This window comes from Octodon degus, unplaced genomic scaffold (assembly GCF_000260255.1).
Source record: "Octodon degus isolate 3935 unplaced genomic scaffold, OctDeg1.0 scaffold00029, whole genome shotgun sequence".
Taxonomy (NCBI): Eukaryota; Metazoa; Chordata; class Mammalia; order Rodentia; family Octodontidae; genus Octodon; species Octodon degus.
The window spans coordinates 15,604,317-15,629,507 of record NW_004524605.1 but is presented as its reverse complement, the minus strand read 5'-3'; the positions used below and the strand labels follow the sequence as shown (position 1 = coordinate 15,629,507).

The following is a 25,191-nucleotide window of genomic DNA, read 5'->3' as shown; positions in this document are numbered from 1 at the left end:
CCTTCCTTCCTTCCTTCCTCTCTCTCTCTCTCTCTCTCTCTCTCTCTCTCTCTCTTTCTCTCTCCCTCCCTCCCTCCCTCCCTCCCTTCCTTCCTTCCTTTTTTTTTGTTAATGCTCTGATATTTTCATAGAACATAATAAAAATAATGCAAGTGATGGCGATTAGCATGGATCTGAAATGCTGAAGAGTAATGTTACATCTATCTAGATCTTTCCCCCATAATACCTTTGCATTTCTCAAAGGAAACATGTAGTAGCGCATAGAACACTAACGCACCATCTTTTAGAAAGAGGTAAGCAGTATTTTAATTTCAATAATAGCCTTTGCCAAAAGTCATCCATAACTAATTTTGCAGTCAGATTCCGTAAGACCTATTCAGTATTTGGCCAGATCGCATAGAACATCTCATTTCCCTTCAATATTTCATTAGTCTGAATTAAAAATAAAAAAGCTAACAAGCATGGCTTGAATTGATATTTCTAAATTATGCCACACCAGCATTCTCATTCATTTTGTTGTGTGCAGAGCCAAACCCTGGTCTATTTTCTCCTGAAGTTTGACATCCCTCCAGACCTGGCAGTGCCATCTCTGTGCCTTCATAGAATGTGGCCTGACCTTGTTCCAGGCAAGAGACGTGGAGAATGGCTTGTTCCTTACCACACAGGCACATGGTTTTTTATAGTCACTTCCATTTTTTGCAGTTGTTTGATTTGCCAGGAGGTAGACAAACATTTGCACCCTAATGCCAGACCAAAAAGCTCCTGTTTTGATATCTAAGTGGAACTTGCAAGCAAAGAGGGATGAGACTGAGGGAGGATGCAGAACAGAAATGTCCTAAATCTTTGAATAAACTAATTCTCTTAAAGGACCCACACCTAAAACAGGTGTCCAGGAAGGGTTTTTATGGAAAACCAGACTGAAAATATTGTGTGATCTACTTACAGGAACTCAGTAGCATCATAAAGAGTCCTAAGATTGCATCCTGTTGTCAAATATGTTTTATGTGGTGGACCACCTGAGCAGTTCTCCTTGAAAGAAGAGTGATTATATCCATTTTGGCTGAGCCTGACCCTATTTCCTTGTATTGATATATACAGAGCTGGCTAGGACGTCTCTTTATCCTTTCAATGGGCCTTAAGCAATGTATAGTGGTCTAGCCGAGGTGGTGGTGGTAGTATTTGAAGGCAGCATGCATATTTCCCTGATAACCTACACCTGCTGCTCTTTAATGTGAGCTAGGTCGAGACAGGATGAAGAGCCAGTGCTCATCCCCGCCAGCTGGGATGGAGCCTTGAGATAGAGGGTACAACTTTGTGGACCTTGAAAGATAACGTATCAGAGCTGAAGCACCAAACCCCTGAAAGATTAGATACTATCTCAATAGCATAATGCAGATTACTTTCTCTGCATATGGCAGAGGTAAATGTAGGCCACCCACCTAGCTCAGCTCACAGTACTCACCTATTTCCCACAATTCTCAGTCATTCCTCCTCAAGCCACTCCTCCACTGAATAAAACCCGGGTACAGCCCTGGGTCAGCCTCTTTGTTCCAGAAAGCCATGTTCATGGCTGGACTTAGGGCCCCATGGCTCCCCAACAATTATGAATATGTTTTAGTGTCTTTACTTTCACCATGAGTTGCACTGGGAGTGGTAGATTCGTATTAACTTGATGGGATTCTGATAACGTATCTTTGGGATTACAAATATTGACTTCTTGGACAAGATGAGAACCTGGAAGGGACTCCTACATTTTAGACCTGTGAAGTCACATTTTCCTTGAGTTCTTCAATACTGTCTACCTTGTGAACTTTCCTTACCACCATCACCACATTTATTCATTTGTTCATTCATTCAGCCTACACTTATTTCTGAGTACCTTGTATCAGAGATGTGCTAGTCACAAAGGTTACTTTGGTAAATAGAGTAAGGTACTGTTTTCAAGTGTCCACCACCCTCATTTAGGAGACTTTCACATTCAAACATGCTCTGTAGCTTGCTGTGTGTCCTAAGTGTTACTTTGACCTTGGCCAGTGCCTTGCTTTGGCCAAAGGAATTGGAGTAAGCAGGACACATATCACATTGAGACAGAAGTGTTCTTAGGCATCAACAGTGTCTGAAGATCTCTTGTTTCCCCTTTTTTCCTGAGAACTGCATGTTCCTGGCAAAGGCTGTTCTTTTCACCACTCCCTGGGGTGAGAAGACACATGGAGCAGACTGCTGCCTACATCAGAGTCACAGCCGACCTGCAGTGAGACATGAATGTCACAGGAGTGAGAAAGGGATTGTTTGTAGGTGAAAGCCACTGAGATGATTGAGTAGTGCATTACTGTAGCACTCCTGATTAGTGCATTTATTAATGCAACAACTCAGATTTAATCAATGCTCTTAGGGATTTTAGGAGCACTGGTACAATATGTATAAGGACCAACTAATAATTATGTAACTGTTTAATAACAACTCTTCCTTTTACACAGATTCTTCCTCGCTTAACCTCTCCTTCTCTGGCCATATACCCTTGACAATTCTATCTACTCCCAAAGACTCAAGGAGCAAGAGTCTCTGACATAGCCCTCAAATCTACTTTGATAGTTCAGCCTTCAGATACAAATGCCAGGTCTGTGTTCCCAATAGTCAGCTGGACTTCATGTCTGTAGAACTCATTTGGATGCCTGAACCCAACATTATCAGAACAATGCATTACCTGTGGTCTTTGTGGGTCAGAAATTCAGAAAGAAACTGAACATGGTGGCTCACACCTATAATCCCAGCACTTGAAAGGCTGAGGCAAGAGGATAGCTCTGAGCTGAATGCTAGCTTGGGCTACATAGTGAGTTGAAGACTAGCCTGAACTACCTAGTGAGACCTAGTCTCAAAACAAACAAACAAACAAACAAACAAACAAATAAATAAATAAATAAATAAATTCAAAAGGAGTTCAACTAGATGACTTTCCTCTGGGATCTTCTAAGGAGGCTGGTGTTGGAACAGTGAAGGCCTTTATCCAATGAAGGCTTTCTCTCTCTTTTCTCTCACTCTCCCTTTCTTTCTCCCTCTCTGTGTGGCTTTGGAGCCTTTCTTTATACTTAACATGGCTGCCTCTGGACACTGAGGCTATTTACAAGTGATTAAAGATATTCAGGCTGAAGAATGATTTCAGTGATTTAGAAAATGAGTCACTTCTTATGACTTGCCATCAGAAAAGATGTGATGTCCCTTCTGCCACACCCAATTGGCTACAAGAAATGGTGAGCCCTCTCAAGTCCAGGAGTGGGGAATTATTCATTTGTTCTGTGATGGAAGTGAAGGTACTGTTCCAGTCATCCTTAGACAATATAATTTGTCACATCGTCCAAAGTTTCTTTTCTGTGACTGGTACCAAATACTACCATTTCACTTCCACAAAACTTTTTGCTTTCTGTCCTCATAACATCCTCTTCAACATCAGGTTCAAAAAACTTTCAATAAGAGCCAAGGGTGATGATAGAGATGAATCTCCACTAACTTCTTTCTTCTCCACTGGTACCAGTGTGTCTTTCTGAAGCAAGCCCCTAGTTGTGGCACACCTGGGCAGAGTGGCTGGTGCATGGCAGGTGGTCTTTAAGCACAGAACTTTTCTGAATATTTTTAACCTCCCCATCTTATCTTCTGAGTTAGATACACTGCCTTTGGTCTCACAAAGTCTCCCATAATGTTTATTAATTTATTTGATATTTACTAAACATTCACTCTATCAAATATTGTGCTAGTGATAAATGGAGACCAAAATGAACCTATTTCCAACCATGATGGTGTTTTAGGTACTAGGGGTATGGAGGGAAGATAAACATTCATTCAAAAAACATAATATTTTGGCATACAGCTGTTCACCAAGCATGGCCCTACCCCATTCTTGGTGGCAAGACATTAATCATTACAGCATTAATATGTCTATACTGTATCTTATTTGACACAATGAATTTAATTTCCTGCTTTTTCCTCTTGACATGCATGCTCTGAATAAACTAGACTATCAATTTATTATTTCCCCTTTGTGTCCAGAAATTTTCCATTTCTGTATTTTAGTTTATGTTGGTATCTTTTTCTTGAATACTCCTTATTCCACCTCACACTTTAAAATCTACCTCAAATCTCATAGACTATAAAAAAATATCTTACTCGACTCTCTGGGTATGGACTCTCCCTCCTTTATATCTTCAGTGCACACTGTTTGGACCATCTATGGTCCATTTTTGCTACATTTTGCTTTATATGACAGATAGTAAGGTAGAAGTATGGGCTTCTCTGCTGGACTGTTAGATCTTGAAGGCAAGGGCTATGTCCTGTGGATCTTTATTGGTTTTGTGCCTACCCATAGGACGCAAACTCAGTATTTATATATGGTAATGTAAGCAGAAGAATCAATGGATGGTTCAGTGTCATCCAGAATCCCATTTTTTCCTTTGTCAGGACTTTTTTTTCAGACAGGGTCTTGGATACTCACGAGGCTTATAAGCTATGAACACTATAACCCTTAGGAAAGAAAACAATTCTTCATTAAATTCCAGGATTGCACACGACTATTCAGCTTAGTTCTCATGCACAATCTTAGGTTGGTCACGGTGGCCTTCTGTGCCACCATATCCTACAGGATATGGAGGACCACCAGAAGAAGGAATGCTCAAGTAGTGACATAAGAAGAGCATTCTGGTAGGTGTGTGAAGGCTGGAGTGAGTGGGGCATATATTCCCTGAATATGGGTGGCACAGTCCAAGAAGCTACAACACAGATGAAAGACAAAGCAAGGACAGGAACCTCACATGTGCACGTTCTGCACTCTGCTGCAGCATAAATACTTATCACTGTTGCCGTCAGCATGGACTCCAGATTCTTCAATCTGTGAACACTATATTTACCCCAATTCTCAGGAGTTTCCAGGCCTTCAGCCTTTGACAGGGCTGCAGTTTGTTCCCCCTGTGCAAAGGCTTCCAGCTTCTTGTCTGAGTAACTTCTGGTTTCCCTGGATCTCCACCCTGCAGGCAGCCACTGTGGGATATTTCAGCTTCTGATCATGCAAGGATATCTAATAAATACCATGTTAGAATTATACATAAATTCTGTTGGCTCTGTTCCCCTGGAGACCCCCGAACAATATAGACAGGCCATGTGCCAGACTGATCCTCAGGCTCACAAGGCAATGAGTAAATCATTGGGCTGACAACAGAACAAGAGCCAAGAAACTTGAATTACTTCCTAGCTTTGCCACTAACTCTTCACATGACCTTGTGCAAATTATTTAACCTTTCTGAACCTTGGTTTCTTCATTTCTAAAATAAGCCAACAGGGTTGCACGGTCACTGACTTACTTTTCCTTCTTATGTCCTGCATTGCTCTTTCTGATCTAAGTATAACTGGTTCTTCCTCTATAATAGCTCTGGAATTCACTTTACCCTGCCTAATGGCCTAGGTCTTTACAGAGACAATAAGAGCGTGATATTTTCACATATTAACTGTGCGATTTTGGGCACATCACCCAATCTTTCTTGGCCTGACATTCCTAATCTATAAAATGGGGATAATAGTAGTCCTTACTTCTGCATTGTTATGAGGATTAAATTAAATGAATATATAAAGAGCTTAAGACAATGTGAACCCAACTATAAAGGAAATATTATTTAACTATTACCAATATTATTTGCAGTGTTGTTTCTTGACTTTTAGCTTGAGGGATTGCTGAAGTTGGCACATGGAAATGTAGATAGTGCCTGACAGATATATCTCCTTAGTCATGCGTGTAATTAAGCAATGACACAGGGACAGACTCCTTAGGCTTCAAGAAGCAGCTCAGTATATTATGGGTATGATGGCTGTATTTTCAGAACCCCAAATTAGATCATATTGTCTCATAAATCTGATTACACTTATCAGGCAAGTGGGAAAGATCGTTGGAGATAAAAACTATCCTATATCCTTGCCGTAATTATGGGTAGATTTAATTTGCCTGAATCCATGGTCCCCTCTGTTCAGCAAATATTTTAGCATTCCACAAGAAATCCTACCTGCCTTATACAGAACAGGGCTTGCTGTGCTCCTCTCTGCTTCCTTGAGAATTGATATTTATATGTTTCAGGAAAAGGATAGCACTTAGAGCCACAGCAAAGCACACATACAGACACAGACATAGACTCAGACACAGACACATAGACACACAGACACAGACACAGACACACAGACACACACACAGACACACACACACACACCCTTTTTATTTATTCCAAAGTTTCCAACACTTCTTTCAGTATATTTCAAATATGTAATTTCCCAAAATCTCTCTTGCTGAGCTGAGGAGATAGCTTGGTGGTCTAACTGCATGCCTGGCAAGCACAGGGACCTGGGTTTCCTCCTTGGAACCACATGCCATGTTAACCCCAGAACCCAGACGTGCTGGGCCAGCCACTGAAACTGGGCATGGTGGTGCATGCCTGTAATTCCAGCACTGGGGAGGCTAGGAAAGGAGGATCACTATGAGTCTGAGCTGTGTAATGAGACCCTCTACCGAATAAATAAATAAAGTAAACAACAAATACCAAAATCTCCCTTGTCAGTATTGCCATTTAGTGCCAGCTTCTTTTGTTCAGATAAAAAATGAAAGTAAAATGGGAAGACATGAAATTGATGGGTCCTGCTGGCTTACACAAAGAGCTCCACTGCATTTACTATGGTTAGTGGGAATGGATACCACACTACAGCCGAGGCTGTCGCAGTGGGTCCCCTCCTCTGTCTTCAGCTCAGTTCAAAGGATGAGCAACCTGTCTTGATTCTGAACACGGACTGTCTATGTGAGAACAGCAGTTCGCACCTTTGTTTCTGTTTGTCAAAGGTTTCATTTCTATTCCTATATTCTTCCTCTTTCTTCCAACAACCCTGTGTGTAGATACTATTATTGTCATCTTAAATGCAAGGTAAACAGAGGCTCAGAGAAGAAAGCAATCTAACCAAGGACAAACCAAGGTCGTGTTTCAGTGAGAGCAAGAATCTGTCCCATGACTCCTACCTCAGTGATTTTTTTCTTAAGAATGACAAATATAAGGTTCATTATATGCCATTTCCAGCTTATTTCTGTGTGCCTAACCAGAGATTTAGCAATGAAAATGATTCTAAGGCCATGCTTAGGATTGTGATTGATCACCAGTGTCTGACATAGTATGGACTATCCATGTTGACATATATGAAAGGTACCTGTGCCCCTTCGGCTATATTGTGATATCGATGCTCTTTGGATGATCACACATTTGGGCAATCTATACAGAACGTTATGTCGCAGAAGCATCTCTTTTATTTGCACATAAGCTAAATAAACTTAAGCCACAAAGGAGAATTTATTATAAGAACATATAAGAATAAGAGGAAATGTTGACTTTCCTTTCTGTGTACAGGAATGAAGAACAGAAATGTCACCAGGAGCCTAGGCAGGCTCTTCATGTCACTTTCTTGATCCCTGTCTAATTTTCCCTCTAACCTTTCTGCCCACTATTTTATTCCCACCCACATCCCTTCTCCATCTGGCTGGCTGTCATTCCCCTTTTACTCCCTCTGGTGAGGTACAGTCATTTCTGTCCTTATCTCTTTGACCTCTTGATTCATTCTTCCTCTGTGAATCAGCATTCTTTCTCCGAGTACACGTGACAAGGTAAGGAGCAGTACATTTCAATAGAAATAACAGTGTGAGGTACAAGTGGAGCTCAAAATTTTCTATCTAGTAACCATATTTTAAGGACACATAAAAGGGCAAAATTAATTTTTAAGATACATTTACTTGAGTAAATGTCTCTAAAAATATCATTAGCATATAGTTCAATATCAAATTTTAATGAAATATTCTGAATTTCTTTTCATACTGCCTTTGAAATTCAATGTGTAGTTTATACTCATAGCATATCCCAACTTGGACTGGTCACATTTTAAAAGGTCAGTGTTTAATGGCTACTGAATGGAACAACACAAATCTAGGGCTTACATGTTTTTTATTTCAACACCTATCAGAGATAGGCTGACATCTCTGAACCTTCATTTCAAGCTTTCAGGACACAGAATCTCATTGGCTGAGGTCAAGTCATGTGTCCACATCTAGTCCAGTCAACTTTGGCCAGGAAGACAAGCCTCACATTCCATGGATGTGGTAGCCACAAAGTGGGATCAAGGACAGCCTGACCTGCACAGTGAGACCCTGTCTCAAAAAAAGACAAATAAAATAAGGCAAAACATAAATGTGGTAGCCAAAGAGGAAAGCATTTCTCAGAGAGGAGGTTGCCTTAAAAGGCATAAATTCAATGTTTACAGAAGATTTATTAGGCAGAACCATATAGTATCACTTGAGTTTCCTGGAAGGTTCTAGAAGTTCTAAATAAACTTTCATTTGTGGGACAGAGAAACTCTACCGAGCAAGAGCAAGCCAAGAACAGTGTGCTGCCACCTGCAGGAAATGAACCAAGTGTGCTTCTCTAATTTAAGAAGTAGCCAGTGTTGCACAGAGAGGAGATTCTGTGCAAGATAAACTCAGCGTTTGATCCAAAGCCTGAGGTGGAGGCTGAGAAGCAGCATTGTTATGATCATTTCCTGAAATTCAGGCCTTATCTTCAAGAATAAAATTAATTTGGGAAAGACAGTCTCATGTAACTTGGGAACCTGCCCTGGCCCTCTGGTGCCCCAAGACCTCAGGACAGAACATTTTTCATGCCATTTGCCAACACCAAGATCTCCCCTTTATACAGACGCCTTCCAGTTACACAAACAGTTTTTGTGGGAACATCCAGTAATCTCTAGTTTTGTTTATGGAACCTCTTCAATATGAAGAAAGGCTTAAGACCTAAATGAGAGCAGAGGAAACAGCTGTTCCCTTTCTCTTCAGGACGCTGGGCCTCTCCAAGAGCATTATGCCCCTTACTTACTCTGCCTCAACCATTTTATGAGGTGATTGTTTCAAATTCCCGTCACCACTCCTTACGAAAACATCTCAGTTGGTGGTAATGACAGTTACACAGAAAGATGGCTGCCCTGGGGAGATAAAATGTGTGACCAGGAGTGGAAAAGCAAGCAGGTAGGAATCCTAGAGCCAATATAGCCCAGTAGTCCACAGTAGTAGTGGGTCATCCGTAGGACTGGCAATGTCAGAAGTTGTTGACTTGAGCCTTTTAAAGCTCAACATATTAATATGGCTTTACTTTTTATGCTTTGTTTTTATACTTTTCTGCTGGATGGTTAAGACCAAGATAAAGCAAGACATACATAACAAGCAATGTAACTTTTGTATCTGACAAGGTCAGTCAAATCCCTTCAGGATTTCATCTGAAACCCTGTACCGCAGTTTGTAGATCTTTTGTCAGTGTCAGCCATGTGGATGAGTCACAGCCATTGCTTGACCAATGTGTTCTCTGTGAAAGCCTGAGAGAATGTTTTCTCTCAATGTGACTCTCTTTAGGCACACTCTACATCATCGATCACATGCCTCTGTGGCTCTGTAATCAGAATATTTTGCTGAATTGATGCACCTACAATATTTAAATGACAGTGGAATTTCAACTTCCTATCACCACTCCTTATGAAAACATCTCAGTTGGCGGTAATGACAGTCACACAGAAAGGTGGCTGCCCTGGGAAAATAAAATGTGTGAACAGAAGTGAAAAAGTAAGCAGGTAGGAATCTCTGACAAAACTAAACAAAAAATGGAATACAAATGAAGGACCATTTTGTATCTGTACATTCAAAATATTTAGGACTGATATACAGCTACTTTCTCTTAATTCAAAGAATAGAAAGATTTGTACTAATAGTGCTTGTGGACAGGATATCATGTCTGCATCCTGTACTATGAATAACCACTAAGAAGACAACAATATGCAATGTATTAATTATTGAAACTGTCCTATTAATTGGTTTTGAAACTGTCTCATTGCTATTTATTTCTCAATAAAATTATTTAAAAAGGAAAAAAAGAAGAATCCTGGAGCCAGTCTCCTTGGTTCAGGTCAAATATGGGATCAGTGCTCCTCAAAGCATGGTCCTGCAGGAAGGTAGAAAGTAGACTTTAGAGGGCCAGGGAGATAGCTCAGTAGAATAAGAGCTTGCCTGGCAAGCTCAAAGTCCTGAGTCCAATCTCTGGTACAAAAAAAAAAAAAAAAGAAAAAGAAGAAAGAAAGAAAGAAAGAAAGAAAGAAAGAAAGAAAGAAAGAAAGAAAGAAAAGAAAAGAAAGTAGACTTAATAGAAAGGCAGGGGAGTCAGAAAGGGGGAGGAAAGCTGGCTAATGGGGATGAAAATAATAAAAATACGTTATGTGTGCTGCAGTATGTTAAGATGGATCTCATTATTCTGGATTACTAATCATCACTAATATTTTTTTAAAGTGTAGTCCTTGTCTTTCTGCTATTTTAATGCCTTCTGAAACTTCACTCTGCTCTTCAGGTAAAATCCCAACTCCTCACCGTGGTGTAGAAGACCTGACTGGGCCCAGCGTACCTCTGCAATCTCGTCTTGAAGCTCACTTCCTTCCAGTGTTGGTCTCCTTGATGATGGCAGCACTGATACACCTGGATGCAAGCTGGCAACCTTTCCTTCTCATCCTCAGCCTACAGCTCAGACCTGCCCAAGACTATGAAGGATGCATTGGAGTGTAAGGCTCCTCCAGCATAGTGGCTGAGTTTGTCTTCAGATGACTATGCATCACACAAAGGTGTGTTCGAGGTGTGAGCTGATGAGCTCAGTAGAACCAAGAATAGTTTGTATTTTCTTTACTGTTCATTGCTGGTGCTAAGCAGAACACTTGCCACCAAGAAAGCCCACAACTCATATTTTTCAATCCAATCAGTAAACGAATGAAAACTGATATGAGTACCCCACAAGGCGCTAGACACCACATATGCATATAACTACAAATTTCTTTTGGGGCCAATTTAAATATTTTTATTGATGACATTGCATTTCCACTTATAGTGCAGTGCTTAGCATGCAAAGCTATGTTTCCCTGTGTACATGTTCCATTATTCAAGTATGGAGAATGCCCAGTGCCTTACTATAGCAGCTCAACTTTAATAACTGTCACAGAATTTGCTACAAATTTAGGTCCTTCAATTGTGTTGGTTGTGGAAGAATGCTATATTTATATTTAGGGTTGACTTCATCAACCTCTTCAATGGTGGGCCCCGAGGAAGCACCCCCAGAGGAAGGAGCTCCTCCACCAGGAAGCCCCCAGGCATTCCACCAGGCCTGCCACCTGCACGGTGGTACAGCTTGGGATTATGGGATTGCAGACTGTCTCAAGCTCCTTCTGCTGATGTCCAAATTTTTCTTTCTCCTCAGTCTGGTTCTTATCCAGTCAGTTGATGATTTCATTACACTAGTCAAGAATCGTCTGTTTGTCTTCATCATTAATCTTGCCTTGTAGTTTCTCATCTTCAACAGTTGCTTTCATATTGAAAGCAAAGGACTCCAATGAATTCCTGGAGGACACTTTGTCCCTTTGCTTCTCATCTTCAGCTTTGTACTTCTCTGCTTCCTGGACCATACGCTCTATGTTCTCCTTGCTCAAACGGCCCTTATAGTTAGTAATGGTAATCTTGTTCTCTTTTCTTGTACTTTTGTTGACTGCAGAAACATTGGGGATGCCATTTGCATCAATATCAAAAGTTACTTCAATCTGAGGAACACCACGGGGTGCAGGAGGCATGCCTGTGAGTTCAAACTTGCCAAGCAGGTTGTTATCCTTGGTCATGGCTTGCTCACCTTCATATACCTGAATGAGCACGCTAGGCTGGTTGTCCAAATAGGCAGTGAAGATCAGGGGCTTGGTAAGAATGGTGGAATTACACTTGATGAGGACAGTCATGATGCCACCAGAAGTTTCAATACCAAGAGAAAGGGGAGTGACATCCAACAGTAGAAAATCTTGGACATTTTCAGACTTGTCTCCAGATAATATGGCTGCTTGAACAGCTGCACCATAAGCAACAGCCTCATCAGGATTGATGCTATTATTTAATTCTTTTCCACTGAAGAAGTCCTGCAGAAGCTTCTGGATCTTGGAGAACCACCACCAGGACAATGTCATGGGTCTGAGGCTTGTCCAGCTTAGCCTCTCAAAGAGCCTTATCCACAGGGTCCAGAGTGCCACAGATCAGGTCAGCATTTAGCTCTCCAAACTGAGCACGAGTAATGGAGGTGTGGAAGTCGATTCCTTCATAGAGGGAATCAATCTCAATACTGGCCTGGGGTGCTGGAAGACAAGGTTCTCTTAGCTCGCACACATGCAGTGCAAAGACGGTAGACTCTTTTGTTCTCACTGATGTCCTTCTTGTGCTCTCGCTTGAATTCAGCAATGAAATGATTGACCATTCGATTGTCAAAATCTTCACCTAAGTGGGTGTCTCCAGCTGTAGATTTCACTTCAAAGACTCCATCTCCAATAGTGAGGATTAAAACATCAAAAGTACCACCTCCTAAGTCAAAAATCAGCACATTTCTTTCGGCTCCAGCCTTTTTCTCTAAGCCATAAGCAATAGCAACAGCTGTTGGTTCACTGATAATTCTAAGTACGTGAAGACCAGCAATAGCTCCAGCATCTTTGGTTGCCTGACTCTGAGTCATTATAGTAAGCTGGTACAGTGACTGCAGCATTGGTACCAGTCTTCTCTAGGTAAACTTCTGCAATCTCCTTTGTCTTTGTCAGCACCACAGAAGACACCTCCTCTGGGTAGAAGCTCTTTGTGTCTCCTTTGTATTCTGCTTGAACCTTAGGCCTGGCTGCATCATTCACCACCATGAGGGGCCAGGGCTTCATATCAGACTGGACAACAACATCATCAAATCTACATCCAATCAGCATTGAAAACTGCATTGGTGGGGTTCATAGCCACTTGAGTTTTTGCAGCATCTCCAGTCAGTCATTCGGTGTCAGCGAAAGCAACATAGCTTGGAGTGGTCGAGTTCCCTGATCACTGGCAATTGTCGTGCTGGAAGACATCCACACAGGCTGCCAGGCTCCTTCTCCACTGTCCATCTTCAGCTCGCCTGCCTCCACTCTGGCCTCCACCATGTCCACAAGGGTGACCCAGAAGTCCTACAAGCAGGCCTGCCTCCTGCATCAGCTCCTGCAGCTTCTCCTGAATGGGCAGCAGCAGCAGCAGCTTCTGGGGCAGCCTAGGGCTGGGTGGCAATGGAGGGGCTGATGGTGTAGGGAGCATCATGGTCATCCAGGTGAACCAGAGCCTGCTGAAACCCCTGCACCTGGAGGTGGACCCCAACATCCAGGCCATGTGTATTCAGGAGAATAAACAGATCAAGAACCTCAACAACAAGTTTGCTTCCTTCATCAACAAGGTTCAGTTTCTGGAGCAGCAGAATAGGATGTTGGAGGCCAAGGGGAGCGTCCCGCAGCAGCAGAAGATGTCCTGGAGTAACATGGACAACATGTTCGAAAGCTACATCAACAACCTCTGGTGGCAGCTTGACACACTAGGTCAGGAGAAACTGAAGCTGGAGGCAAAGCTCAGCAGCATGCAGGGGCTGGTGGAGGACTTCAAGAATAAATATGAAGATGAGATCCACAAGTGTACAGAGATGGAGAATGAATTTGTCCTCATCAAGAAGGATGTGGATGAAGCTTACATGAACAAGGTGGAGCTCAAGTCACACCTGGAAGGGCTGACTGACGAGATCAACTTCCTCAGGCAGCAGTTTGAAGAAGAGATATGTGCACTGCAGTCTCAGATCTCGGACACATCCGTGGTGCTGTCCATGGACAACAGCCGCTCCCTGGACCTGGACGGCATCATCGCCTAGTACAAGGAGATCGCCAACTGCAGCTGAGCCAAGGCTGAGAGCATGTACCAGATCAAGTATGAAGAGTTGCAGACTGTGGCTGGGATGCACAGGGATGAACTCTGCTGCACAAAGCCCAAGATCTCTGAGATGAACTGCAACATCAGCAGCCTGCAGGCAGAGATTGAGGCCCTCAAATGCCAGAAAGCATCCCTAGAGGCTGCCATCGCTGATGCCGAGAAGCATGGGGAGATGGCCATTAAGGATGCCAGCGCCAAGCTGGCCCAGCTGGAGGCTGCCCTGCAGAAGGCCAAGCAGGACATGACCTGGCAGCTGTGTGAATACAAGGAGCTCATGAACGTCAAGCTGGCCCTGGACATCAGTATCACCACCTACCGCAAGCTGCTGGAGGGCGAGGAGAACAGGCTGGAGGCTGGATGCAGAATTTGAGCATCCACACGAAGACCACCAGTGGCTATTTAGGAATGGTGAGCTCGCCCTATGGGGACATCACAAGCCCTAGCTTTGGGAGCCTCCAAAGCCCTGGCTTCACCCGCACCAAGTCTACTGTGGTTGTGAAGATTGAGATGTGCGGTGGGAAGCTGGTGTCTAAGACCCCTGATGTCCTGCCCAGGTGAATGGGCCACAGCAGCCTCTCCCAGCCTGCACTTCTCTCCTGCAGCTGCCCCAGAGCCTGTGGGGAGACAGCTGTACAGGGGAGCACTGGGAGCAAGAGACCCAGCTGAGGCTCAGCTTAGCCCTCAGCCTGCCCTTGGGGGGACATTACTGCCCGGGGTGCCCCTTGTTGCCTGTGCCTTTCACTAAAACCCAATTCCATTGTTTTTTTCCAAAATAAAGCCTGGTTTTACAAAAAAAAAATACAGCAGCTTTAATATCATGAGGTTATTAATATTCTCCAAACTCTGCACCTAGCTCCCTCTTTTGTGCACATTGAAAAAAAAAACACGTTTTTACTAATTTCTTTTACCAATAGTTACTACAAAAGAAAGTATCAGTCCCAGCCTCTGCTCAAGTTAATATAAATCCCAGGATAGTGAAGTCTGAAATTAATTGGCTTTCTTCTCTTTGTGACATTGTAATTTAAAATGTGAGTCCTTTCTCCCTCAATTCGGGAGGAATTTCACTGTTACATCACAGGAAGCGGTATCCCCATGGCTGCAGAAGCATTTGCAAAGAAAAATCTATTATAATGAAATCATATTGGTAAACAAAGGTTTTTGTTATGTGAAGGAATCTTAAATAGATAGTCTATTGTCTGTGCCTGGGAGAGGTCTTGAGTGGCATGAAATGTGGGGCAGTGGCCTCTGTTAGTATCTCTCTGTTAGCTGGTAAATTCTTAGCCTTTATGGTTACAGGAGCTGCATGCCCTGGCTTTCTGGGACAGTCCCAGTTATGTTGCTCATTCCTATTTATTAATAATAGGACTTCAAAATGCTACAGTTTAGATGGCAAATTATACAGTCACCCTAGTCTTGGCTTTTTATGATTTCCCAGTAGAGAATCTGTGTCCATCAGCTTTTTGTTATATAACAAATACCTGAGATAACCAACCTAGAGAGAGAAAAGGCCTATTTTGGCTCACAATTTCAAAGGTCTCAGTTCCCATTACTTTTAGGCCTGTGGTGAGCAAAAGGCCTAAGTCTTTCATGGAAAGACTTGAAGGAGAGTGGAAGAAAAAGAGGGGAGAGCCCCTGTGTTTGTTTTGAGGGCAAGCTCCCAATGACCTAAACCCTTGCACTAAGCCCCATCTTTAAAAATTTCCACCATCTCCCTACAGGGTCAATCGGAGACCATCCCTCTAACATAATGAGCTACTGGGGGACATTCAAGTTCCACTAGAGCAGAACTCAAGGTCTAACCTGCAGTAAAAGTTATGGAATCGGTACTGGCAGAGCCCTTGCTATATGCTGAAATGTGTTAAAGACCCACCCTTAGGGGTTTCATTTATTCTCCTGCAACAGGACTCAGATAAGACTTCCAGAAGGCATGGGCGGAGACGAAATATCAATATACTCCTTGGACTGTGTGTAATATAAAAGTTACTGCACATGCTAAGTCAGATTTGGAAACCTGCACTCACTTTTGAATTAAAATAGTTTCTTTCTCACTATGACAGAAACCCAAAATTACGCATCAAAGATGCACTTTCTTCTTTCTTGCTGGCGGTGTAAGCACATACTTTCCTGCCTATGCTCACAGACCTACTTCTCTGTCCATTCCGGAGGTCTGAAGTAATCATCCCATTGTTACCCTTATTTTCTAGATTTTATTTCTACAATGGAAACATGTTGTTAATGCAATTTCTCTACTGACCCATTTTATTACTTCAGCGATGCACTGCACACCTGTATCCTCCACAGGCGGCTGAAGTTCTGGTGAGCAGCAAGCTGATACTCAGCTCCTTAACCACTGTGCCACACTGGACTTGAATAAATTTTTATTCAATGTCATTATAAATGCAGAGAAAAATTATTGGCAAACTTAGCCGGCTGTGAATGGGAGTCTAATATGCAGAAGAATCTCCATTGCTGTGGTTTTCAGCCTGGCCACTTCTTTCTGCTATTCTGCATGATGGGCAGGGTGGGAATGGGGGCCATCAGGGGAGAAGGTGTAGTGCTGACAGAGTTAGGGGTGAGGGCTAGGAAAAGTGAGGGGTGTGTGCAACGGCCCCAAAAGTAAGTTCTTGGCTCTCACATTTTGTAGGAAACAGACACTGCAAAGTCTCAGTAGAATTAGCCTCTCTTTACCATCCTGTGCCTCACTTTCATTGTCTGCAAAGTGGATGTAAGCCATTGTGAACATTCAAAGAAACATTGCAGGCAAAGCACTAAGTGCCTAAGTCCTCAGGAAATGTGTCCTTTTATTGTCACTCATCTCTTTGACCTTGCTTAGCACCAACACCTCCCCCTGCCTGCATAACACACACACACACACACACACACACACACACACACACACACACTCTAAAGCCATGTTGGTTTTCTTCTAACAAGAAAGAAGTCACTGTTACTCCTTTCTAGAATGCTCTTCCTCCTGTCTTTGGAGGGCCAATTCATGCTTAATGTTGCCTTGTGTCTTCGATGAATCATCACCTCTTCAGAAAGACCCTCCACATACCTCTTCAAAAAAGTTCATGCTGTCTCTCTTATTACACTTCTTTGCTGGTTCGCTTCCTAAGTCCTACTGGAATTTATAGTGGTTTTTATTAATTGGTTAATTTACATGTTTATTAAAATAGTACCCCTTATTCAAAGCTTTGTTTTCTGTGGTTTCAATTGCTTAGAGTTCATAGTGGTCCAAAAATATTGAATGGAAACTGCTAAACAATTCATAAATTCTAAATTGATCATTATTCTGAATTGCACCTTGAACTCCTGTGCCCTCCCCCTTGGTGTAGGAATCATTTTTGTCTAGCAGGATACACATGCTGTATGTATATACATGCTGTAGCCATCCGGGCTAAAAGATCCGTCATCAAGGTGCGCCAGTCTTTTGCTCAAGGGGCTTTTAGTTTACTTAGCAAGAGTCCTAAAGAAATTGGGATATGACAAGAAGCCATGAATTGCTTCCTATAAGTAAAATATGAAAGCACAATAAGATATTTTGACAAGACACAAAGAAGGAGAAAGGACATTCTCATAACTTTTATTACAATTTGTTCTATTTAATTATTAGTTATTATTGCTAATCTCTTATGCCTCATTTATGAATCAGACATCATCATGAGTGTGTAGGCATGTGTGGGAGAAAACATGGTATGCGTAGAGTTGAGGCACCCATTAGGGTCATGGAATTCATCTCCCACAGATAAAGGAGGACCGCTGTACTTACTACCAGCAGTTCTGAAATGTTAGTCATCTTTCTGTTCTTGTATCCCTGGACCTAACACAGAACCTGGCGTGAGAGATGCTCAGGGAGCGTTGGCCTAGCGTTGGCCCAACTCAATAGATGAAAACTTCAGAATCTAAATGCAGGTCAGGTTATACCCAGCAGCTGCGCACAGGAAGGGCAAAGGTTTGTCTTGCAAGTGGCTTAGCCTTTCTTTCTTTCTTTCTTTCTTTCTTTCTTTCTTTCTTTCTTTCTTTCTTTCTTTCTTTCTTTTTTTCTTTCTTTCTCTCTTCTTTCTTTCTTTCTTTCTTTCTTTCTTTCTTTCTTTCTTTTTCATTTTCTTTCTTTCTTTTTCCTGAACCAGGGATTGAACTTAGGCCCTTGCACTTGCCAGGGAAGCGCTCATTCTACTGAGCCATCTCCCTGTCCACAAGTGGCTTTTCTATACCACAGCAACCTAGGTCTCCTTTAAGAGCTCCGAGCCTGACTCAGCATTCATCTCGACATCCCTTCTTGTTGTCTCCTCTCTCACATACTGATAATAGAGTTAGATTTTTCACACTCAAGTGTTTGACCATTCAGGTCCATTTCTGGCCCCCTTGGGGGAAATAGGAGTTTTCCAGCATACATTTGTTTGGGAAACAATAAAAGCAGCCTTATAAATCTGTCATTGCCTGTACTGTTTGGTGAGTGAGAGTTTTACTGAAGACCACACTGTATCGCTTCCTGAATCAAACATTTTCAAGACAGATGCTTGCAGGATTTGGAGAACTCAGGTCAGGTTGGTAATGCTACTGTCCTTGGTGGAGACAGAGCATAGGGGGATCAACTTCCTTGCTCATAAAAAATTTTAGTTGAAAATGAATTCACAGCATCCCACCCTTGGGAGTCTGAGTCAATAGAATTTTTATTACAGTAGTGTTTATTCAGGATGTCTTTTATAACTGCCTATGTGCTAGTGTGGGGACAAGCAGCTTTACATACATTATTTGGTTTAGCCCATCTAACAGTTCTATGATGTAGGCATTACTTTCATTTTTCTTTATAGAGAAAGAAATTAGGTGTCAGAGAAGTAAATTGAGGACTTTTCCCAAGGTCCTGCAGCTCCTGAGTGGAGTTCCAAAGCTTAGATTCTCAGAATACGGCCCATGGTCTACCAGCTGCCTTGTTTGCTGGGAATTTGTTAGAAACACAAACTCTTGGGCCCACCCTAGCCTCCTTAACCTGAATCTGCATTTGAAGAATTGGTTTAACATGTAAATTCAAGCTTGAGAACCCTGGCTAGAGTATCTGACACATGGGGCATTGTTTTCCTCTATTATTTTGCCTAGTGGTTCTCAAGCATGAGTTCCCATAGAAATCCTATGTAGCTAGTTATCTGAGACTAACTTTCAAAGCTCTGGGTTAGGAGGTCTGGATGGAGGTTTAGGAATCTGTATTTTAATCAATAGCACACACAGTTCTCACGTGGGTGGTCTAAAAGCCACACTTTGAGAAAGACACTATGGCAAATATATGGTCCTCATTTTCCTTATCTATTCAGAGTGCAATAGGACAATTTTAAAACGCACTTCTGGCTTCTAAAGATTTGTGATGAGAGAGAGGGCAGACCCCCGAAAGTAGCATAATCTGTAAACAAGGAGATCTTAGAGATCAGAAGGTCAAATTGCTTCCTTTTATAGGTGAGACAATTGAGGTTCAAGGGGGACAGATAACTCAACTATGATCATATGGCTCATTAGTGGGAGAGCTAACCAGAACCAAGAATTGCTGATTTGTTTCACTAAAACACAGGTTACCCAACCAGTAGCTGATACTGCAGAGCACAACTGACCACCACAAAACTCTTCCCGTGCTTCTATGCACTTTTGATATAGAGGGAAGAAGCTCCCAACCTGACAGGTATCTGGGGTGAGTTTGTGTTCTCTAAAATTGAAAAAATTAATTTTAAGAACAACAGATTAAGAGCAAAATGTATTTATTAAGGGAAAGAAAGCTTCTGTCTGTGAGAAGCGTCTGTGGCTTGCCAAGGAACCTGCCTTTTTAGGGATTTGTATAGAGCTGATCCATGGGGTGAGGTGGGTCCAAAGTGGGAAACATGGGGGTGCATTTGTTTAATCTTTTGTCCTGAGGTCTGGCCCACAGCAGCAGTGTGTGTGTCTCCCATAGCTGCAAGGTATCTTGTCCTCCATTCTGGCTCCTGTAAGGGCCCAGCCCTGCCTGCCTTCCTATAATGTTTCTATCTAACTCAGCCACCTAGAACACTTCTGTACATGAGTTGTAAATGTCACATCCACTCGTAAGGGAGGTAGTATGATTTGCATCATTCTAATGAGGAAGGGGACAGGAAGGTGAGTCACCTTCTCTTTGCACTAAGTGGCATAGCCAGCATCAAAACCCAGGCAGTCTTTAAGCTTAGATTCATATGCATTTAAGCAAGCAAAGAATCAAAGAAGTGAACTACCTCTACACCAAATGACTGCATGCTACTCTAGGATATCCTGTCTGGCTTTGTCCCTCCTCTTTGCTCTAAGTGAGTAAAAGTGAAAAAGCACCACATCCTTTTACCTTCTGATTAGGGAATTGAAAAGTCGAACGGACCCAGATTCAACGCCAGATTTCCTGATCATTAGCTGCCATAGCTTTGGGAAAGTTACAGTACTATGTCGGCTACTGCTGTTTATCTATCAAAGAGGAGCAGTGACAGTGACTGTCTCCTAGGGTTATGATAATGAAAATCCGAAAATGCTGTGCAAATGCATTATTATTTTAATCACTGAATGGTGTTTTACATGCATATTTTGTTTTTAAATGAGCTTGAAGTTGTTTTAGTAGTTTTAAAGGCCCCCAAGGGCAAGGAGCTTTTCTTGGACTTCATATTGTCATTAATACCCCCAGTCTCCAACTGGGGGTATTAATAAGCCGCTGCTCACAACAAGGACCTGCCTGTGTTTGTACAGCAAACAAGGAAAGAAACTCTGTTCAAGGCATAATTTTCCTGACTTGTCCTTCACTCTGCTTCTCATTTTGGGGAGAATGTTAGAATGTGCAGAGAAACTTGTGCAGCACCAAGTTCACAACATGCATTTTGCTTTACAGGAAAGTTACCTTGAGAAAGAATTGCCCTGGGAATCACCAGCATGCTTCTACCATCCTGTTCTATGACCTCAACCAAATCACTTCTCTCTGGGTCTCTACTTCTCTCCATGAAAAATAAGTAGGCAAGCTACCCCTATCTCTTTTTTAAAAAATAATTTTATTGAGAAACAAATAGAAATGAGACAGTTTCAAAACCGATTATAGCAGTTTCAATAATTATATTGAACCGATTATAGCAGTTTTAATACATTGCATATTGTTGTCTTAGTGGTTATTCATTGTACAAGATGCAGACATGATATCCTGTCCACAAACACTATTAGAACAAATCTTTCTATTCATTGGATTAAGAGAATGCAGCTGTGTATCATCCTAACTATTTTGAGTATGCAGATACAAAATGACCCTTCATTTGTATCCCCCTTTTTTGGTTAGTTTTGTCAGAGAAGAGCATCCCATATCTCAAAGGGCATGTCTTAGTTACTTTTTTTTTGTTGTTAAAACAAAAGACCTGACACAAAAAATTAAAAGTAGAAAAAGTTTACTTAGCTCATAGTTTGTAGAGGTTTCAGTTTTGGCTCCAAGACAGGGTATCATGGCAGAGAGGGGGCATCCCAGAAAAGAAACAGTTCATGGTGGCAAAAGACAGTAAAGGCAAGCCAAGGAAGGGACAGATAAGCCTCCTTCTGTCTTTATATTGTGTCCATCTATTGGCATTAGGATGGTACCAGTATAATCAGTGGATTAATCCAGCAATCACTCACCCTTAATCCTAGCACCCTACTCCTACCATTAAGCCACATACTAATGACATGCTATAGATTCTGCTAGCTCCTAAAAAGCTCCATCTAAAACTGTGTGAGGTTTTGGGGGGACATCTAGACACAAACCACAACAGGGCTCTTACCTGTATCAATGTTCTAATTTTGAGTCTTTATTCAACACTTCTCAGGTTTTCTACTCAGCCCCCCAAAGCTTCTGATGGGGAACAAAATGGAAGGTGCATAAAGATGTTTAAACATTATAACATCTACAAATCATTAAAGGTACTAAACAGTGAGCTCCTACTATGCAGATAGCCTCAAAACCCTAGGAGGTAGGTACTATTGTGCTATGGTCACATATGAGGAATCTGAGCTTAGAAAGCTTAAGATACACGCCCAAGGTCACATAGCTAGTAAGTGCTATAAATGGGATAGGAAACAAATATATAACTTATCACAGCTTATCTAAGAAGGAAATGCAGTAAGTAAACTCATACTCCCACATGAAACATCATCTATCTACAGCTATTTCAACTGTGTCATAAATTTTTTATGTGATTATTTACAGGGAAAGAGAGGGACTTCGATGGAAATGGCAGGGACTTCCTTTAATATATTTTGTTTTAAAAAAAACTTGGTAGGACCTGGAGCTGCAGTGACTGGCAGGAAGAGAGTCCAAGACAGGCTCTTGTTGCTGCCATTGATGGGACTCAGAGACTGCAGACCAGAGGGAATGTCAGTGACATGCAGGACCCCGGCTAGACTGCACAGGTTGGGCAGATAGGACAGTGGTGCAGAAAAGTCTGAAGCAACAGCGCCAGTTTGAGCCAGTAGGTGGTAAGTTAGGAGGGCCAGCTTTGTGCTTGGGGACAGGGACATACACAGAGTAGCACTGGGTGGGTAGGGCTGAATCTTTTCTTTTCCCTCTTCTTTTTCTCTTTTTTTCCCTTTTTATTTTTATTTTTAAGTGGCTGGGGAGAACTCCAGCTACAGAAAAATAATCCAATCCCCTAAATCCAGAGACAAAAATCGTACCCAAAGGCACCACAAATCTACCTGCCATCTACCCAGAATCTTAGAGGACATATTTTGGGATCAGACTTGGACCAAGCATGGAACTGTAGACTCTAGAACAATCTCATTACTCTTATTTTTTTCTGCCTGATGAATTTTGCTCTAGGTAGTCAGCTGGGTTAGGTTGTTTTGTTTTGTTTGTTTTTGTTAGAGTTTGTTTGTTTTTTCCTTTTCTTTCTCTTTTCCTTTCTGTTCTCTTTTACCTTATTTTGTTTTTCTTTCTGTATGTTTGTTGTTTTTTTTTCCTCTGTGTGTGCAGTTATTTTTATTTCCTGTGTTATTGCTTTTTTTCTCTTTTCCACCTTCTTTTCTCTCTCACTCATGATTTAGGTCTCTAACCTTCCTGCTTTTATTATTCTTTTCTTGTTCCTTTTCCATCAACTATCATCATGATGATATGATGATTATCATGATGATCAACTAGTTTGATTTTATGAGAATTTCATGCAAGCAAACATTGTTGCTCCTCTTTCTGATTCACGTCAATACTCAGACTCTCTTCCATCCTCCTTTTTGTATACAACAATTACCCAAAACTTGGATAGTCATTCTAGGCCCACTAAACTTGTTCCTAATTTATTGAACCTCACTCATTTCTCCATTCTACTTCCTACTGCTCTGAACCGCCACTGCCACACACAACAAGGTAAAATCACCCCAATAAGTGGGAAAACATTGCACACAAGTTCCTGGTATAAGTTAGACTATATTATATAGCTATAGAACTTTCTCCTATGATAACAGATATCAGGCTAACAGTTACTAAAGTTTGTCGGTAGACAGGCTGAGATCGGAATTATTGTCATTGCTAACTGTCTTATCCTCGTCAGGATGCGATTCCTGCTGCAGTTTTTCTTCCCTAAAGACAACACTGCAATTACAAAGGACCATAACCATCACCAAAAATGGGCTTTGAGTCATATCAACTCCACTATCTGAGTCAAATACATAGCAAAAATCCTTAATGCATTTGGGAAAGTAGGTCCTTGAGAAAAACATAGAGATTAAGAACCACCTATGCCTAGAAGACATCCCTGAGGAACAGACATCTCCTAGGAAAGCTTCAACATCAGAGATAAAGTTATATAACATAATAAATCTTCAAGCATCAACACAGAAAAAAAATAGAAAATGATAAGAAGAAAAAGAAAAATCAACCTCTAAAACTCAGCCCACCCAACACAAGTCCAGAGGACATATATAGAAGAAATCCACAGGAATTCTCTTAAATAATAGCAGCAGGAGTGAAAAACCAAATGGAAGCAGACATAAAAAATAATGTCTAAAGTACAAAAAGAAATGACAATCGGGCCAGGGAGATGGCTCAGTAGAATAAGCACTTCCCTGGCAAGTGCAAGGCCTGAGTTCAATCCCTGGTTCCTCAAAAAAAAAAAAAAAAAAAAAAAAAAAGTCAATCAAAATGAAAGACATTAAAATATGCACAGATAAACAAATAGTGGAACTCAGGAAAGTGGTGGAAATCATGAATGCTTGGCATAGAAAAGGAATGGATTCAATAAAACAGATGCAGACAGAATTCAAGATTAAATCTCCTCTGATGAAGCAAAGAAGAGCAGTATAAGATTGATTGGAATGAGTTAGAAAGCTGGAAATAGCACAAAAGCCATTGAAAACCACTTCACAGAAATAATGGCAGAAATGTGCAGTACAGAAACCATGGTTGAATACTTCTCATCTTCTTCTAAATGTGTACTATTTTTAATGTTTTATCAATTATTATTGTACTCTCTTTAAAACAAACTTAAAAATAGTAAAAATGACAGGGAAAAATTAAGGTTTATTGAAAGCAAGCATTAATATTTAATTATTTGATCAATCTTTCATAGCTATAACTGTTAATTTTAGGAACAGATTTGATGATAGAAATATGTAACATTGTTAATTTTTTTATTCCTGTTTTGAAATTCTGTGTTATATGTAATGTTGTATGTTGCTCTGTTTCTGTCTTTGTTTTTGCTATTTGTTTTTGATTTTGTTTTTGTTTTTATACTTTAAAATAAAATAAAATTAAAAAAAATTAAAACAGAAATAATGGCAGAAAATTTTCCAAACATAGATAAAGAATTTGACTTACAAATAAATGAAGCACATATAGCTTCAAATAGTTATGACCAAAATAAATCTACATCAAAACATATAATGATCAAGCTTCCAGAAATTCAGCACAAGAAAAAAAATATTAAAGTGGATGTTCAAGAAGGGGGTGGTGAATGAAAGCAAGACACAGGAAAAAGAATATTGTGGGACTGTTCTTCTTCAAGGTTGTATATGGTGAGATTTTTGGACTTATGTGCAAACATGAGAAGCATAGAATTCTTTATCCTATTTTTAAAATATAATCTAATTTTTAAATGGTTTTTTATCATATTATGTAGGTACTTAAAGTTCAACATATCAATTCTTGATGAAAAATACCTATTTCTTATTATGCTTAAGATGTTTGAAATGCAGTAAGATAGCAAGGTTAAGCTTAATAGCCTAAATCATTTGATAAAAACAATAAGCTTGTCTTCTGGATGGTTAACAACCTTAGTTTGCAGACCAAAATTAGAGAAAAAGGAGGGCTACAAGGAAAGCCAACATTTTGGCCCTAA

General features: G+C 41.1%; 2 pseudogenes; one reads left to right on the top strand and one right to left on the bottom strand.

Annotated features, from left to right (window-relative positions):
* Positions 1-11,084: 11,084 nt before the first annotated feature.
* LOC101591222 lies at positions 11,085-13,065 on the bottom strand (annotated as a pseudogene).
* Positions 13,066-13,085: 20 nt separating this feature from the next.
* Positions 13,086-14,428, top strand: LOC101590820 (annotated as a pseudogene).
* The last annotated feature ends 10,763 nt before the right edge of the window (positions 14,429-25,191 follow it).